This window comes from Schistocerca gregaria, chromosome 11, assembly GCF_023897955.1.
Source record: "Schistocerca gregaria isolate iqSchGreg1 chromosome 11, iqSchGreg1.2, whole genome shotgun sequence".
Taxonomy (NCBI): domain Eukaryota; kingdom Metazoa; phylum Arthropoda; class Insecta; order Orthoptera; family Acrididae; genus Schistocerca; species Schistocerca gregaria.
In genome coordinates, this window is record NC_064930.1 from 36695555 (window position 1) to 36715446 (window position 19892).

Here is a 19892-nt window from a genome sequence, read left to right on the forward strand (position 1 = left end):
CCGTTATATTCAATCCCGATGCAATTTCTGTCTTTCATCAAAACTCTGAACGTCCACAGATTACAGGATGCCTCCAGATGGGATTCGGAAACTATTACTGGTGTTCCAGAAATCGATCAAAGGGTAGACAGTTTGAGACATTACTCCCATGGAGAAAAGTCCGCATGGTGTCCGTTATATACAATCCCGATGCAATTTCTGTCTTTCATCAAAACTCTGAACGTCCACAGATTACAGGAAGCCTCCAGATGTGCTTCGAAAATTACTACTGGTGTTCCAGGAATCGATCAAAGAGTAGACAGTTTGAGACATTACCCCCATAGAGAAAAGTCCGCATGGTGCCCGTTATATTCAATCCCGATGCAATTTCTGTCTTTCATCAAAACTCTGAACGTCCACAGACTACAGGAAGCCTCCAGATGTGCTTCGGAAACTACTACTGGTGTTCCAGGAATCGATCAAAGAGTAGACAGTTTGAGACATTACTCCCATGGAGAAAAGTCCGCATGGTGCACGTTATATTCAATCCCGATGCAATTTCTGTCTTTCATCAAAACTCTGAACGTCCACAGATTACAGGAAGCCTCAAGATGTGCTCCAGAAACTGCTACTGGTGTTCCAGGAATCGATCAAACAGTAGACAGTTTGAGACACTACTCCCATGGAGAAAAATCCGCATCGTGCCGTTATATTCAATCCTGATGCAATTTATGTCTTTCATCATAACTCTGAACGTCCACAGATTACAGGAAGCCTCGAGATGTGCTTCGGAAACTATTACTGGTGTTCCAGAAATCGATCAAAGAGTAGTCAGTTTGAGACATTACTCCCATGGAGAAAAGTCCGCATGGTGCCCGTTATATTCAATCCCGATCCAATTTCTGTCTTTCTTCAAAACTCTGAACGTCCACAGATTACAGGAAGCCTCCAGATGTGCTTCGGAAACTACTACTAGTGTCCCAGGAATCGATCAAAGAGTAGACAGTTTGAGACATTACTCCCATGGAGAAAAGTCCGCATGGTGCCCGTTATATTCAATCCCGATGCAATTTCTGTCTTTCATCAAAACTCTGAACGTCCACAGATTACAGGAAGCCTCCAGATGTGCTTCGGAAACTACTACTCGTGTTCCAGAAATCGATCAAAGAATAGACAGTTTGAGACATTACCCCCATGGAGAAAAGTCCGCATGGAGCCCGTTATATTCAATCCCGATGCAATTTCTGTCTTTCATCAAAACTCTGAACGTCCACAGATTACAGGAAGCCTCCAGATGTGCTCCGGAAACTACTACTGGTGTTCCAGGAATCGACAAAGAGTAGACAGTTTGAGACATTACTCCCATGGAGAAAAGTCCGAAAGGTGCCCGTTATATTCAATCCCGATGCAATTTATGTCTTTCATCAAAACTCTGAACATCCACAGATTACAGGAAACCTCCACATGTGCTTCGTAAACTACTACTGGTGTTCCAGAAATCGATCAAAAGGTAGACAGTTTGAGACATTACTCCCATGGAGAAAAGTCCGCATGGTGCCCGTTATATTGAGTCCCGATGCTATTTCTGTCTTTCATCAAAACTCTGAACGTCCACAGATTACAGGAAGCCTCCAGATGTGCTTCGGAAACTACTACTGGTGTTCCAGGAATCGATCAAAGAGTACACAGATTGAGACATTACCCCATGGAGAAAAGTCCGCATGGTGCCTGTTATATTCAATCCCCATGCAATTTCAGATTTCCCTCAAAACTCTGAACGTCCACAGATTACAGGAAGCCTCGAGATGTGCTTCGGAAACTACTACTGGTGTCCCAGGAATCGATCAAAGAGTAGACAGTTTGAGACATTACTCCCATGGAGAAAAGTCTGCATGGTGCCCGTTATATTCAATCCCGATGCAATTTCTGTCTTTCATCAAAACTCCGAACGTCCACAGATTACAGGAAGCCTCCAGATGTGCTCCAGAAACTGCTACTGGTGTTCCAGGAGTCGATCATTGAGTAGACAGTTCGAGACATTACTCCCATGGAGAAAAGTAGGCATTGTAACCGTTATATTCAATCCCGATGCAATTTCTGTCTTTCATCAAAACTCTGAACGTCCACAAATTCCAGGAAGCCACCAGATGTGCTCCGGAAACTACTACTGGTGTTCCAGGAATCGACAAAATGTAGGCAGTTTGAGACATTACCCCCATGGAGAAAAGTCCGCATGGTGCCCGTTATATTCAATCCCGATGCAATTTCTCTCTTTCATCAAAACTCTGAACGTCCACAGATTACAGGAAGCCTCCAGATGTGCTTCGGAAACTACTACTGGTGTCCCAGGAAGCGATCAAAGATTAGACAATTTGAGACATTACTCCCAGTGAGAAAAGCCAGAATGGTGCCCGTTATATTCATTCCCGATCCAATTTCTGTCTTTCATCAAAACTCTGAACGTCCACGGATTACATTAAGCCTCCAGATGTCTTCGGAAATTACTAGTGGTGTTCCAGGAATCGATCAAAGAGTAGACAGTTTGAGACATTACTCCCATGGAGAAAAGTCCGCATGGTGCCCGTCACATTAAATCCCGATGCAATTCCTGTCTCTCATCAAAGCTCTGAACGTCCACAGATTACAGGAAGCCTCCAGATGTGCTTCGGAAACTACTACTGGTGTCCCAGGAATCGATCAAAGAGTACACAGATTGAGACATTACCCCATGGAGAAAAGTCCGCATGGTGCCCGTTATATCAACCCCGATGCAATTTCAGTCTTCCCTCAAAACTCTGAACGTCCACAGATTACAGGAAGCCTCGAGATGTGCTTCGGAAACTACTACTGTTGTTCCAGAAATCGATCAAAGGGTAGACAGTTTGAGACATTACTCCCATGGAGAAAAGTCCGCATCGTGCCTGTTATATTCAATCCCGATGCAATTTCTCTCTTTCATCAAAACTCTGAACGTCCATAGATTACAGGAAGCCTCCAGATGTGTTTCGGAAACTACTAATGGTGTTCCAGGAATCGATCAAAGAGTAGACAGTTTGAGACATTACTCCCATGGAGAAAAGTCCGCATGTTGCCCGTTATATTCAATCCCGATGCAATTTCTGTCTTTCATCAAAACTCTGAACGTCCACAGATTACAGGATGCCTCCAGATGGGATTCGGAAACTACTACTGGTGTTCCAGAAATCGATCAAAGGGTAGACAGTTTGAGACATTACTCCCATGGAGAAAAGTCCGCATGTTGTCCGTTATATTCAATCCCGATGCAATTTATGTCTTTCATCAAAACTCTGAACGTCCACAGATTACAGGAAGCCTCCAGATGTGCTTCGAAAATTACTACTGGTGTTCCAGGAATCGATCAAAGAGTAGACAGTTTGAGACATTACCCCCATAGAGAAAAGTCCGCATGGTGCCCGTTATATTCAATCCCGATGCAATTTCTGTCTTTCATCAAAACTCTGAACGTCCACAGACTACAGGAAGCCTCCAGATGTGCTTCGGAAACTACTACTTGTGTTCCAGGAATCGATCAAAGAGTAGACAGTTTGAGACATTACTCCCATGGAGAAAAGTCCGCATGGTGCACGTTATATTCAATCCCGATGCAATTTCTGTCTTTCATCAAAACTCTGAACGTCCACAGATTACAGGAGGCCTCAAGATGTGCTCCAGAAACTGCTACTGGTGTTCCAGGAATCGATCAAACAGTAGACAGTTTGAGACACTACTCACATGGAGAAAAATCCGCATCGTGCCGTTATATTCAATCCTGATGCAATTTCTGTCTTTCATCATAACTCTGAACGTCCACAGATTACAGGAAGCCTCGAGATGTGCTTCGGAAACTATTACTGGTGTTCCAGAAATCGATCAAAGAGTAGTCAGTTTGAGACATTACTCCCATGGAGAAAAGTCCGCATGGTGCCCGTTATATTCAATCCCGATCCAATTTCTGTCTTTCTTCAAAACTCTGAACGTCCACAGATTACAGGAAGCCTCCAGATGTGCTTCGGTAACTACTACTGGTGTCCCAGGAATCGATCAAAGCCTAGACACTTTGAGACATTACATCATGGTGAAAGGTCTGCATGGTCCTGTTGTATTCGATCCCGATGCAACTTCCGTCTTTCATCAGAACTCTGAACGTCCACAGATTACAGGAAGCCTCCAGATGTGCTACGGAACCTACTACTGGTGTTCCAGAAATCGATCAAAGAATAGACAGTTTGAGACATTACTCCCATGGAGGAAATCCGCATGGTGCCCGTTATATTCAATCCCGATGCAATTTCTGTCTTTCATCAAAACTCTGAACGTCCACAGATTACAGGAAGCCTCCAGATGTGCTTCGGTAACTACTACTGGTGTCCCAGGAATCGATCAAAGCCTATACACTTTGAGACATTACATCATGGTGAAAGGTCTGCATGGTCCTGTTGTATTCGATCCCGATGCAACTTCCGTCTTTCATCAGAACTCTGAACGTCCACAGATTACAGGAAGCCTCCAGATGTGCTACGGAACCTACTACTGGTGTTCCAGGAATCGATCAAAGAGTAGGCAGTTTGAGACATTACTCCCATGGAGAAAAGTCCTCATGGTGCCCGTCACATTAAATCCCGATGCAATTTCTGTCTCTCATCAAAACTCTGAACGTCCACAGATTACAGGAAGCCTCCAGATGTGCTTCGGAAACTACTACTGGTGTCCCAGGAATCGATCAAAGAGTAGACAGTTTGAGACACTACCCCCATGGAGAAAAGTCCGCATGGTGCCCGTTATATTCAATCCCGATGCAATTTCTGTCTTTCATCAAAACTCTGAACGTCCACAGATTACAGGAAGCCTCCAGATGTGCTTCGGAAACTACTACTGGTGTCCCAGGAAGCGATCAAAGATTAGACAGTTTGAGACATTACTCCCAGTGAGAAAAGCCAGAATGGTGCCCGTTATATTCAATCCCGATGCATTTTCTGTCTTTCATCAAAACTCTGAACATCCACAGACTACAGTAAGCCACCAGATGTGCTTCAGAAACTACTACTTGTGTTAGAGGAATCGATCTAAGAGTAGACAGTTCGAGACATTACTCCCATGGAGAAAAGTAGGCATGGTAACCGTTATATTCAATCCCGATGCAATTTCTGTCTTTCATCAAAACTCTGAACGTCCGCAAATTCCAGGAAGCCACCAGATGTGCTCCGGAAACTACTACTGGGGTTCCAGGAATCGACAAAATGTAGGCAGTTTGAGACATTACCCCCATGGAGAAAAGACCGCATGGTGCCCGTTATATTCAATCCCGATGCAATTTATGTCTTTCATCAAAACTCTGAACGTCCACAGATTACAGGAAGCCTCCAGATGTGCTTCGAAAATTACTACTGGTGTTCCAGGAATCGATCAAAGAGTAGACAGTTTGAGACATTACCCCCATAGAGAAAAGTCCGCATGGTGCCCGTTATATTCAATCCCGATGCAATTTCTGTCTTTCATCAAAACTCTGAACGTCCACAGACTACAGGAAGCCTCCAGATGTGCTTCGGAAACTACTACTTGTGTTCCAGGAATCGATCAAAGAGTAGACAGTTTGAGACATTACTCCCATGGAGAAAAGTCCGCATGGTGCACGTTATATTCAATCCCGATGCAATTTCTGTCTTTCATCAAAACTCTGAACGTCCACAGATTACAGGAGGCCTCAAGATGTGCTCCAGAAACTGCTACTGGTGTTCCAGGAATCGATCAAACAGTAGACAGTTTGAGACACTACTCACATGGAGAAAAATCCGCATCGTGCCGTTATATTCAATCCTGATGAAATTTCTGTCTTTCATCATAACTCTGAACGTCCACAGATTACAGGAAGCCTCGAGATGTGCTTCGGAAACTATTACTGGTGTTCCAGAAATCGATCAAAGAGTAGTCAGTTTGAGACATTACTCCCATGGAGAAAAGTCCGCATGGTGCCCGTTATATTCAATCCCGATCCAATTTCTGTCTTTCTTCAAAACTCTGAACGTCCACAGATTACAGGAAGCCTCCAGATGTGCTTCGGAAACTACTACTAGTGTCCCAGGAATCGATCAAAGAGTAGACAGTTTGAGACATTACTCCCATGGAGAAAAGTCCGCATGGTGCCCGTTATATTCAATCCCGATGCAATTTCTGTGTTTCATCAAAACTCTGAACGTCCACAGATTACAGGAAGCCTCCAGATGTGCTTCGGAAACTACTACTGGTGTTCCAGAAATCGATCAAAGAATAGACAGTTTGAGACATTACTCCCATGGAGGAAATCCGCATGGTGCCCGTTATATTCAATCCCGATGCAATTTCTGTCTTTCATCAAAACTCTGAACGTCCACAGATTACAGGAAGCCTCCAGATGTGCTTCGGTAACTACTACTGGTGTCCCAGGAATCGATCAAAGCCTAGACACTTTGAGACATTACATCATGGTGAAAGGTCTGCATGGTCCTGTTGTATTCGATCCCGATGCAACTTCCGTCTTTCATCAGAACTCTGAACGTCCACAGATTACAGGAAGCCTCCAGATGTGCTACGGAACCTACTACTGGTGTTCCAGGAATCGATCAAAGAGTAGGCAGTTTGAGACATTACTCCCATGGAGAAAAGTACTCATGGTGCCCGTCACATTAAATCCCGATGCAATTTCTGTCTCTCATCAAAACTCTGAACGTCCACAGATTACAGGAAGCCTCCAGATGTGCTTCGGAAACTACTACTGGTGTCCCAGGAATCGATCAAAGAGTAGACAGTTTGAGACACTACCCCCATGGAGAAAAGTCCGCATGGTGCCCGTTATATTCAATCCCGATGCAATTTCTGTCTTTCATCAAAACTCTGAACGTCCACAGATTACAGGAAGCCTCCAGATGTGCTTCGGAAACTACTACTGGTGTCCCAGGAAGCGATCAAAGATTAGACAGTTTGAGACATTACTCCCAGTGAGAAAAGCCAGAATGGTGCCCGTTATATTCAATCCCGATGCATTTTCTGTCTTTCATCAAAACTCTGAACATCCACAGACTACAGGAAGCCACCAGATGTGCTTCAGAAACTACTACTTGTGTTAGAGGAATCGATCTAAGAGTAGACAGTTCGAGACATTACTCCCATGGAGAAAAGTAGGCATGGTAACCGTTATATTCAATCCCGATGCAATTTCTGTCTTTCATCAAAACTCTGAACGTCCACAAATTCCAGGAAGCCACCAGATGTGCTCCGGAAACTACTACTGGGGTTCCAGGAATCGACAAAATGTAGGCAGTTTGAGACATTACCCCCATGGAGAAAAGACCGCATGGTGCCCGTTATATTCAATCCCGATGCAATTTCTGTCTTTCATCAAAACTCTGAACGTCCACAGATTACAGGAAACCTCCAGATGTGCTTCGGAAACTACTACTGGTGTCCCAGGAAGCGATCAAAGATTAGACAGTTTGAGACATTACTCCCAGTGAGAAAAGCCAGAATGGTGCCCGTTATATTCATTCCCGATCCAATTTCTGTCTTTCATCAAAACTCTGAACGTCCAAAGATTACATTAAGCCTCCAGATGTGCTTCGGAAATTACTAGTGGTGTTCCAGGAATCGATCAAAGAGTAGACAAATTCAGACATTACTCCCATGGAGAAAAGTCCGCATGGTGCCCGTCACATTAAATCCCGATGCAATTTCTGTCTCTCATCAAAACTCTGAACGTCCACAGATTACAGGAAGCCTCCAGATGTGCTTCGGAAACTACTACTGGTGTCCCAGGAATCGATCAAAGAGTACACAGATTGAGACATTACCCCATGGAGAAAAGTCCGCATGGTGCCCGTTATATTCAACCCCGATGCAATTTCAGTCTTCCCTCAAAACTCTGAACGTCCACAGATTACAGGAAGCCTCGAGATGTGCTTCGGAAACTACTACTGGTGTTCCAGAAATCGATCAAAGGGTAGACAGTTTGAGACATTACTCCCATGGAGAAAAGTCTGCATCGTGCCTGTTATATTCAATCCCGATGCAATTTCTCTCTTTCATCAAAACTCTGAACGTCCATAGATTACAGGAAGCCTCCAGATGTGTTTCGGAAACTACTAATGGTGTTCCAGGAATCGATCAAAGAGTAGACAGTTTGAGACATTACTCCCATGGAGAAAAGTACGCATGGTGCCCGTTATATTCAACCCCGATGCAATTTCTGTCTTTCATCAAAACTCTGAACGTCCACAGATTACAGGAAGATTCCAGATGTGCTTCGGAAACTACTACTGGTGTCCCAGGAATCGATCAAAGAGTATACAGATTGAGACATTATCCCCATGGAGAAAAGTCCGCATGGTGCCCTTTATATTCAACCCCGATGCAATTTCAGTCTTCCATCAAAACTCTGAACGTCCACAGATTACAGGAAGCCTCGAGATGTGCTTCGGAAACTACTACTGGTGTCCCAGGAATCGATCAAAGAGTAGACAGTTTGAGACATTACTCCCCTGGAGAAAAGTCCGCATCGTGCCCGTTATATTCAACCCCGATGCAATTTCTGTCTTTCATCAAAACTCTGAACGTCCACAGAATACAGGAAGCCTCCAGATGTGCTTCGGAAACTACTACTGGTGTTCCAGGAATCGATCAAAGAGTAGACAGTTCGAGACATTACTCCCATGGAGAAATGTAGGCATGGTAACCGTTATATTCAATCCCGATGCAATTTCTGTCCTTCATCAAAACTGTGAACGTTCACAAATTCCAGGAAGCCTCCAGATGTGCTCCGGAAACTACTACTGGTGTTCCAGGAATCGACAAAGAGTAGACAGTTAGAGACATTACTCCCATGGAGAAAAGTCCGAAAGGTGCCCGTTATATTCAATCCCGATGCAATTTCTGTCTTTCATCAAAACTCTGAACATCCACAGATTACAGGAAACCTCCACATGTGCTTCGTAAACTACTACTGGTGTTCCAGAAATCGATCAAAGTGTAGACAGTTTGAGACATTACTCCCATGCAGAAAAGTCCGCATGGTGCCCTTTATATTGAATCCCGATGCTATTTCTGTCTTTCATCAAAACTCTGAACGTCCACAGATTACAGGAAGCCTCCAGATGTGCTTCGGAAACTACTACTGGTGTTCCAGGAATCGATCAAAGAGTACACAGATTGAGACATTAACCCATGGAGAAAAGTCCGCATGGTGCCTGTTATATTCTATCCCCATGCAATTTCAGACTTCCCTCAAAAGTCTGAACGTCCACAGATTACAGGAAGCCTCGAGATGTGCTTCGGAAACTACTACTGGTGTCCCAGGAATCGATCAAAGAGTAGACAGTTTGAGACATTACTCCCATGGAAAAAAGTCTGCATGGTGCCCGTTATATTCAATCCCGATGCAATTTCTGTCTTTCATCAAAACTCCGAACGTCCACAGATTACAGGAAGCCTCCAGATGTGCTCCAGAAACTGCTACTGGTGTTCCAGGAGTCGATCAAAGAGTAGACAGTTTGAGACATTACCCCCATGGAGAAAAGTCCGCATGGTGCCAGTTATATTCAATCCCGATGCAATTTCTGTCTTTCATCAAAACTCTGAACGTCCACAGACTACAGGAAGCCTCCAGATGTGCTTCAGAAACTACTACTTGTGTTAGAGGAATCGATTAAAGAGTAGACAGTTCGAGACATTACTCCCATGGAGAAAAGTAGGCATGGTAACCGTTATACTCAATCCCGATGCAATTTCTGTCCTTCATCAAAACTCTGAACGTTCACAAATTCCAGGAAGCCTCCAGATGTGCTCCGGAAACTACTACTGGTGTTCCAGGAATCGACAAAGAGTAGACAGTTTGAGACATTACTCCCATGGAGAAAAGTCCGAAAGGTGCCCGTTATATTCAATGCCGATGCAATTTCTGTCTTTCATCAAAACTCCGAAAGTCCACAGATTACAGGAAGCCTCCAGATGTGCTCCAGAATCTGCTACTGGTGTTCCAGGAGTCGATCAAAGAGTAGACAGTTTGAGACATTACCCCCATGGAGAAAAGTCCGCATGGTGCCCGTTATATTCAATCCCGATGCAATTTCTGTCTTTCATCAAAACTCTGAACGTCCACAGATTACAGGAAGCCTCCAGATGTGCTTCGGAAACTACTACTGGTGTCCCAGGAAGCGATCAAAGATTAGACAGTTTGAGACATTACTCCCATGGAGAAAAGTCCGCATGGTGCACGTTATATTCAATCCCGATGCAATTTCTGTCTTTCATCAAAACTCTGAACGTCCACAGATTACAGGAGGCCTCACGATGTGCTCCAGAAACTGCTACTGGTGTTCCAGGAATCGATCAAACAGTAGACAGTTTGAGACACTACTCACATGGAGAAAAATCCGCATCGTGCCGTTATATTCAATCCTGATGCAATTTCTGTCTTTCATCATAACTCTGAACGTCCACAGATTACAGGAAGCCTCGAGATGTGCTTCGGAAACTATTACTGGTGTTCCAGAAATCGATCAAAGAGTAGTCAGTTTGAGACATTACTCCCATGGAGAAAAGTCCGCATGGTGCCCGTTATATTCAATCCCGATCCAATTTCTGTCTTTCTTCAAAACTCTGAACGTCCACAGATTACAGGAAGCCTCCAGATGTGCTTCGGAAACTACTACTAGTGTCCCAGGAATCGATCAAAGAGTAGACAGTTTGAGACATTACTCCCATGGAGAAAAGTCCGCATGGTGCCCGTTATATTCAATCCCGATGCAATTTCTGTGTTTCATCAAAACTCTGAACGTCCACAGATTACAGGAAGCCTCCAGATGTGCTTCGGAAACTACTACTGGTGTTCCAGAAATCGATCAAAGAATAGACAGTTTGAGACATTACTCCCATGGAGGAAATCCGCATGGTGCCCGTTATATTCAATCCCGATGCAATTTCTGTCTTTCATCAAAACTCTGAACGTCCACAGATTACAGGAAGCCTCCAGATGTGCTTCGGAAACTACTACTGGTGTCCCAGGAATCGATCAAAGCCTAGACACTTTGAGACATTACATCATGGTGAAAGGTCTGCATGGTCCTGTTGTATTCGATCCCGATGCAACTTCCGTCTTTCATCAGAACTCTGAACGTCCACAGATTACAGGAAGTCTCCAGATGTGCTACGGAACCTACTACTGGTGTTCCAGGAATCGATCAAAGAGTAGGCAGTTTGAGACATTACTCCCATGGAGAAAAGTCCTCATGGTGCCCGTCACATTAAATCCCGATGCAATTTCTGTCTCTCATCAAAACTCTGAACGTCCACAGATTACAGGAAGCCTCCAGATGTGCTTCGGAAACTACTACTGGTGTCCCAGGAATCGATCAAAGAGTAGACAGTTTGAGACACTACCCCCATGGAGAAAAGTCCGCATGGTGCCCGTTATATTCAATCCCGATGCAATTTCTGTCTTTCATCAAAACTCTGAACGTCCACAGATTACAGGAAGCCTCCAGATGTGCTTCGGAAACTACTACTGGTGTCCCAGGAAGCGATCAAAGATTAGACAGTTTGAGACATTACTCCCAGTGAGAAAAGCCAGAATTTTGCCCGTTGTATTCAATCCCGATGCAATTTCTGTCTTTCATCAAAACTCTGAACGTCCACAGACTACAGGAAGCCACCAGATGTGCTTCAGAAACTACTACTTGTGTTAGAGGAATCGATCAAAGAGTAGACAGTTCGAGACATTACTCCCATGGAGAAAAGTAGGCATGGTAACCGTTATATTCAATCCCGATGCAATTTCTGTCTTTCATCAAAACTCTGAACGTCCACAAATTCCAGGAAGCCACCAGATGTGCTCCGGAAACTACTACTGGTGTTCCAGGAATCGACAAAATGTAGGCAGTTTGAGACATTACCCCCATGGAGAAAAGTCCGCATGGTGCCCGTTATATTCAATCCCGATGCAATTTCTGTCTTTCATCAAAACTCTGAACGTCCACAGATTACAGGAAACCTCCAGATGTGCTTCGGAAACTACTACTGGTGTCCCAGGAAGCGATCAAAGATTAGACAGTTTGAGACATTACTCACAGTGAGAAAAGCCAGAATGGTGCCCGTTATATTCATTCCCGATCCAATTTCTGTCTTTCATCAAAACTCTGAACGTCCACAGATTACATTAAGCCACCAGATGTGCTTCGGAAATTACTAGTGGTGTTCCAGGATTCGATCAAAGAGTAGACAAATTGAGACATTACTCCCATGGAGAAAAGTCCGCATGGTGCCCGTCACATTAAATCCCGATGCAATTTCTGTCTCTCATCAAAACTCTGAACGTCCACAGATTACAGGAAGCCTCCAGATGTGCTTCGGAAACTACTACTGTTGTCCCAGGAATCGATCAAAGAGTACACAGATTGAGACATTACCCCATGGAGAAAAGTCCGCATGGTGCCCGTTATATTCAACCCCGATGCAATTTCAGTCTTCCCTCAAAACTCTGAACGTCCACAGATTACAGGAAGCCTCGAGATGTGCTTCGGAAACTACTACTGGTGTTCCAGAAATCGATCAAAGGGTAGACAGTTTGAGACATTACTCCCATGGAGAAAAGTCTGCATCGTGCCTGTTATATTCAATCCCGATGCAATTTCTCTCTTTCATCAAAACTCTGAACGTCCACAGATTACAGGAAGCCTCCAGATGTGTTTCGGAAACTACTAATGGTGTTCCAGGAATCGATCAAAGAGTAGACAGTTTGAGACATTACTCCCATGGAGAAAAGTACGCATGGTGCCCGTTATATTCAACCCCGATGCAATTTCTGTCTTTCATCAAAACTCTGAACGTCCACAGATTACAGGAAGATTCCAGATGTGCTTCGGAATCTACTACTGGTGTCCCAGGAATCGATCAAAGAGTACACAGATTGAGACATTACCCCATGGAGAAAAGTCCGCATGGTGCCCTTTATATTCAACCCCGATGCAATTTCAGTCTTCCATCAAAACTCTGAACGTCCACAGATTACAGGAAGCCTCGAGATGTGCTTCGGAAACTACTACTGGTGTCCCAGGAATCGATCAAAGAGTAGACAGTTTGAGACATTACTCCCATGGAGAAAAGTCCGCATGGAGCCCGTTATATTCAATCAAGATGCAATTTCTCTCTTTCATCAAAATTCTGAACGTCCCCAGATTACAGGAAGCCTCAGATGTGCTTCGGAAACTACAACTGGTGTTCCAGGAATCGATCAAAGAGTAGACAGTTTGAGACATTACTCCCCTGGCGAAAAGTCCGCATCGTGCCCGTTATATTCAACCCCGATGCAATTTCTGTCTTTCATCAAAACTCTGAACGTCCACAGAATACAGGAAGCCTCCAGATGTGCTTCGGAAACTACTACTGGTGTTCCAGGAATCGATCAAAGAGTAGACAGTTCGAGACATTACTCCCATGGAGAAATGTAGGCATGGTAACCGTTATATTCAATCCCGATGCAATTTCTGTCCTTCATCAAAACTCTGAACGTTCACAAATTCCAGGAAGCCTCCAGATGTGCTCCGGAAACTACTACTGGTGTTCCAGGAATCGACAAAGAGTAGACAGTTTGAGACATTACTCCCATGGAGAAAAGTCCGAAAGGTGCCCGTTATATTCAATCCCGATGCAATTTATGTCTTTCATCAAAACTCTGAACATCCACAGATTACAGGAAACCTCCACATGTGCTTCGTAAACTACTACTGGTGTTCCAGAAATCGATCAAAGTGTAGACAGTTTGAGACATTACTCCCATGCAGAAAAGTCCGCATGGTGCCCGTTATATTGAATCCCGATGCTATTTCTGTCTTTCATCAAAACTCTGAACGTCCACAGATTACAGGAAGCCTCCAGATGTGCTTCGGAAACTACTACTGGTGTTCCAGGAATCGATCAAAGAGTACACAGATTGAGACATTACCCCATGGAGAAAAGTCCGCATGGTGCCTGTTATATTCTATCCCCATGCAATTTCAGACTTCCCTCAAATGTCTGAACGTCCACAGATTACAGGAAGCCTCGAGATGTGCTTCGGAAACTACTACTGGTGTCCCAGGAATCGATCAAAGAGTAGACAGTTTGAGACATTACTCCCATGGAAAAAAGTCTGCATGGTGCCCGTTATATTCAATCCCGATGCAATTTCTGTCTTTCATCAAAACTCCGAACGTCCACAGATTACAGGAAGCCTCCAGATGTGCTCCAGAAACTGCTACTGGTGTTCCAGGAGTCGATCAAAGAGTAGACAAATTGAGACATTACCCCCATGGAGAAAAGTCCGCATGGTGCCCGTTATATTCAATCCCGATGCAATTTCTGTCTTTCATCAAAACTCTGAACGTCCACAGACTACAGGAAGCCTCCAGATGTGCTTCAGATACTACTACTTGTGTTAGAGGAATCGATTAAAGAGTAGACAGTTCGAGACATTACTCCCATGGAGAAAAGTAGGCATGGTAACCGTTATATTCAATCCCGATGCAATTTCTGTCCTTCATCAAAACTCTGAACGTTCACAAATTTCAGGAAGCCTCCAGATGTGCTCCGGAAACTACTACTGGTGTTCCAGGAATCGACAAAGAGTAGACAGTTTGAGACATTACTCCCATGGAGAAAAGTCCGAAAGGTGCCCGTTATATTCAATGCCGATGCAATTTCTGTCTTTCATCAAAACTCCGAACGTCCACAGATTACAGGAAGCCTCCAGATGTGCTCCAGAATCTGCTACTGGTGTTCCAGGAGTCGATCAAAAAGTAGACAGTTTGAGACATTACCCCCATAGAGAAAAGTCCGCATGGTGCCCGTTATATTCAATCCCGATGCAATTTCTGTCTTTCATCAAAACTCTGAACGTCCACAGATTACAGGAAGCCTCCAGATGTGCTTCGGAAACTACTACTGGTGTCCCAGGAAGCGATCAAAGATTAGACAGTTTGAGACATTACTCCCAGTGAGAAAAGCCAGAATGGTGCCCGTTATATTCAATCCCGATGCAATTTCTGTCTTTCATCAAAACTCTGAACGTCCACAGATTACAGGAAGCCTCCAGATGTGCTTCGGAAACTACTACTGGTGTTCCAGGAATCGATCAAAGAGTACACAGATTGAGACATTACCGCATGGAGAAAAGTCCGCATGGTGCCTGTTATATTCAATCCCCATGCAATTTCAGACATCCCTCAAAAGTCTGAACGTCCACAGATTACAGGAAGCCTCCAGATGTGCTTCGGAAACTACTACTGGTGTCCCAGGAATCGATCAAAGAGTAGACAGTTTGAGACATTACTCCCATGGAGAAAAGTCCGCATGGTGCCCGTTATATTCAATCCCGATGCAATTTCTGTCTTTCATCAAAACTCTGAACGTCCACAGATTGCAGGAAGCCTCCAGATGTGCTCCAGAAACTGCTACTGGTGTTCCAGGAGTCGATCAAAGAGTAGACAGTTTGAGACATTACCCCCATGGAGGAAAGTCCGCATGGTGCCCGTTATATTCAATCCCGATGCAATTTCCGTCTTTCATCAAAACTCTGAACGTCCACAGATTACAGGAAGCCTCCAGATGTGCTTCGGAAACTACTACTGGTGTCCCAGGAAGAGATCAAAGATTAGACAGTTTGAGACATTACTCCCAGTGAGAAAAGCCAGAATGGTGCCCGTTATATTCAATCCCGATGCAATTTCTGTCTTTCATCAAAACTCTGAACGTCCACAGACTACAGGAAGCCTCCAGATGTGCTTCAGAAACTACTACTTGTGTTAGAGGAATCGATCAAAGAGTAGACAGTTTGAGACATTACTCCCATGGAGAAAAGTAGGCATGGTAACCGTTATATTCAATCCCGATGCAATTTCTGTCCTTCATCAAAACTCTGAACGTCCACAAATTCCAGGAAGCCTCCAGATGTGCTTCGGAAACTACTACTGGTGTTCCAGGAATCGACAAAGAGTAGACAGTTTGAGACATTACTCCCATGGAGAAAAGTCCGAAAGGTGCCCATTATATTCAATCCCGATGCAATTTCTGTCTTTCATCAAAACTCCGAACGTCCACAGATTACAGGAAGCCTCCAGATGTGCTCCAGAATCTGCTACTGGTGTTCCAGGAGTCGATCAAAGAGTAGACAGTTTGAGACATTACCCCCATGGAGAAAAGTCCGCATGGTGCCCGTTATATTCAATCCCGATGCAATTTCTGTCTTTCATCAAAACTCTGAACGTCCACAGATTACAGGAAGCCTCCAGATGTGCTTCGGAAACTACTACTGGTGTCCCAGGAAGCGATCAAAGATTAGACAGTTTGAGACATTACTCCCAGTGAGAAAAGCCAGAATGGTGCCCGTTATATTCAATCCCGATGCAATTTCTGTCTTTCATCAAAACTCTGAACGTCCACAGATTACAGGAAGCCTCCAGATGTGCTTCGGAAACTACTACTGGTGTTCCAGGAATCGATCAAAGAGTACACAGATTGAGACATTACCGCATGGAGAAAAGTCCGCATGGTGCCCGTTATATTCAATCCCGATGCAATTTCTGTCTTTCATCAAAACTCTGAACGTCCACAGATTACAGGAAGCCTCCAGATGTGCTTCGGAAACTACTACTGGTGTCCCAGGAATCGATCAAAGAGTAGACAGTTTGAGACATTACCCCCATGGAGAAAAGTCCGCATGGTGCCCGTTATATTCAATCCCGATGCAATTTCTGTCTTTCATCAAAACTCTGAACGTCCACAGATTACAGGAAGCCTCCAGATGTGCTCCAGAAACTGCTACTGGTGTTCCAGGAGTCGATCAAAGAGTAGACAGTTTGAGACATTACCCCCATGGAGAAAAGTCCGCATGGTGCCCGTTATATTCAATCCCGATGCAATTTCCGTCTTTCATCAAAACTCTGAACGTCCACAGATTACAGGAAGCCTCCAGATGTGCTTCGGAAACTACTACTGGTGTCCCAGGAAGCGATCAAAGATTAGACAGTTTGAGACATTACTCCCAGTGAGAAAAGCCAGAATGGTGCCCGTTATATTCAATCCCGATGCAATTTCTGTCTTTCATCAAAACTCTGAACGTCCACAGACTACAGGAAGCCTCCAGATGTGCTTCAGAAACTACTACTTGTGTTAGAGGAATCGATCAAAGAGTAGACAGTTCGAGACATTACTCCCATGGAGAAAAGTAGGCATGGTAACCGTTATATTCAATCCCGATGCAATTTCTGTCTTTCATCAAAACTCTGAACGTCCACAAATTCCAGGAAGCCACCAGATGTGCTCCGGAAACTACTACTGGTGTTCCAGGAATCGACAAAAAGTAGGCAGCTTGAGACATTACTCCCATGGAGAAAAGTTCGAAAGGTGCCCGTTATATTCAATCCCGATGCAATTTCCGTCTTTCATCAAAACTCTGAACGTCCACAGATTACAGTAAGCCTCCAGATGTGCTTCGTAAACTACTGCTGGTGTTCCAGAAATCGATCAAAGGGTAGACAGTTTGAGACATTACTTCCATGGAGAAAAGTCCTCATTGTGCCCGTTATATTCAATCCCGATGCAATATCTCTCTTTCATCAAAACTCTGAACGTCCACAGATTACAGGAAGCCTCCAGATGTGTTTCGGAAACTACTAATGGTGTTGCAGGAATCGATCAAAGAGTAGACAGTTTGAGACATTACTCCCATGGAGAAAAGTACGCATGGTGCCCGTTATATTCAACCCCGATGCAATTTCTGTCTTTCATCAAAACTCTGAACGTCCACAGATTACAGGAAGATTCCAGATGTGCTTCGGAAACTACTACTGGTGTCCCAGGAATCGATCAAAGAGTACACAGATTGAGACATTACCCCATGGAGAAAAGTCCGCATGGTGCCCGTTATATTCAACCCCGATGCAATTTCAGTCTTCCCTCAAAACTCTGAACGTCCACAGATTACAGGAAGCCTCGAGATGTGCTTCGGAAACTACTACTGGTGTTCCAGAAATCGATCAAAGGGTAGACAGTTTGAGACATTACTCCCATGGAGAAATGTCCGCATCGTGCCTGTTATATTCAATCCCGATGCAATTTCTCTCTTTCATCAAAACTCTGAACGTCCATAGATTACAGGAAGCCTCCAGATGTGTTTCGGAAACTACTAATGGTGTTCCAGGAATCGATCAAAGAGTAGACAGTTTGAGACATTACTCCCATGGAGAAAAGTACGCATGGTGCCCGTTATATTCAACCCCGATGCAATTTCTGTCTTTCATCAAAACTCTGAACGTCCACAGATTACAGGAAGATTCCAGATGTGCTTCGGAAACTACTACTGGTGTCCCAGGAATCGATCAAAGAGTACACAGATTGAGACATTACCCCATGGAGAAAAGTCCGCATGGTGCCCGTTATATTCAACCCCGATGCAATTTCAGTCTTCCATCAAAACTCTGAACGTCCACAGATTACAGGAAGCTTCGAGATGTGCTTCGGAAACTACTACTGGTGTCCCAGGAATCGATCAAAGAGTAGACAGTTTGAGACATTACTCCCATGGAGAAAAGTCCGCATGGTGCCCGTTATATTCAATCAAGATGCAATTTCTCTCTTTCATCAAAATTCTGAACGTCCACAGATTACAGGAAGCCTCAGATGTGCTTCGGAAACTACTACTGGTGTTCCAGGAATCGATCAAAGAGTAGACAGTTTGAGACATTACTCCCCTGGAGAAAAGTCCGCATCGTGCCCGTTATATTCAACCCCGATGCAATTTCTGTCTTTCATCAAAACTCTGAACGTCCACAGATTACAGGAAGCCTCCAGATGTGCTTCGGAAGCTACTACTGGTGTTCCGGGAATCGATCAAAGAGTAGACAGTTTGAGACATTACTCCCAGTGAGAAAAGCCAGTATGATGCCCGTTATATTCAATCCCGATGCAAGTTCTGTCTTTCATCAAATGTCTGAACGTCCACAGACCACAGGAAGCTTCCAGAGGTGCTTCAGAAACTACTACTTGTGTTAGAGGAATCGATCAAAGAGTAGACAGTTCGAGACATTACTCCCATGGAGAAATGTAGGCATGGTAACCGTTATATTCAATCCCGATGCAATTTCTGTCCTTCATCAAAACTCTGAACGTTCACAAATTCCAGGAAGCCTCCAGATGTGCTCCGGAAACTACTACTGGTGTTCCAGGAATCGACAAATAGTAGACAGTTTGAGACATTACTCCCATGGAGAAAAGTCCGAAAGGTGCCCGTTATATTCAATCCCGATGCAATTTATGTCTTTCATCAAAACTCTGAACATCCACAGATTACAGGAAACCTCCACATGTGCTTCGTAAACTACTACTGGTGTTCCAGAAATCGATCAAAGGGTAGACAGTTTGAGACATTACTCCCATGGAGAAAAGTCCGCATGGTGCCCGTTATATTGAATCCCGATGCTATTTCTGTCTTTCCTCAAAACTCTGAACGTCCACAAATTACAGGAAGCCTCCAGATGTGCTTCGGAAACTACTACTGGTGTTCCAGGAATCGATCAAAGAGTACACAGATTGAGACATTACCCCATGGAGAAAAGTCCGCATGGTGCCTGTTATATTCAATCCCCATGCAATTTCAGTCTTCCCTCAAAACTCTGAACGTCCACAGATTACAGGAAGCCTCGAGATGTGCTTCGGAAACTACTACTGGTGTCCCAGGAATCGATCAAAGAGTAGACAGTTTGAGGCATTACTCCCATGGAGAAAAGTCTGCATGGTGCCCGTTATATTCAATCCCGATGCAATTTCTGTCTTTCATCAAGACTCTGAACGTCCACAGACTACAGGAAGCCTCCAGATGTGCTTCAGAAACTACTACT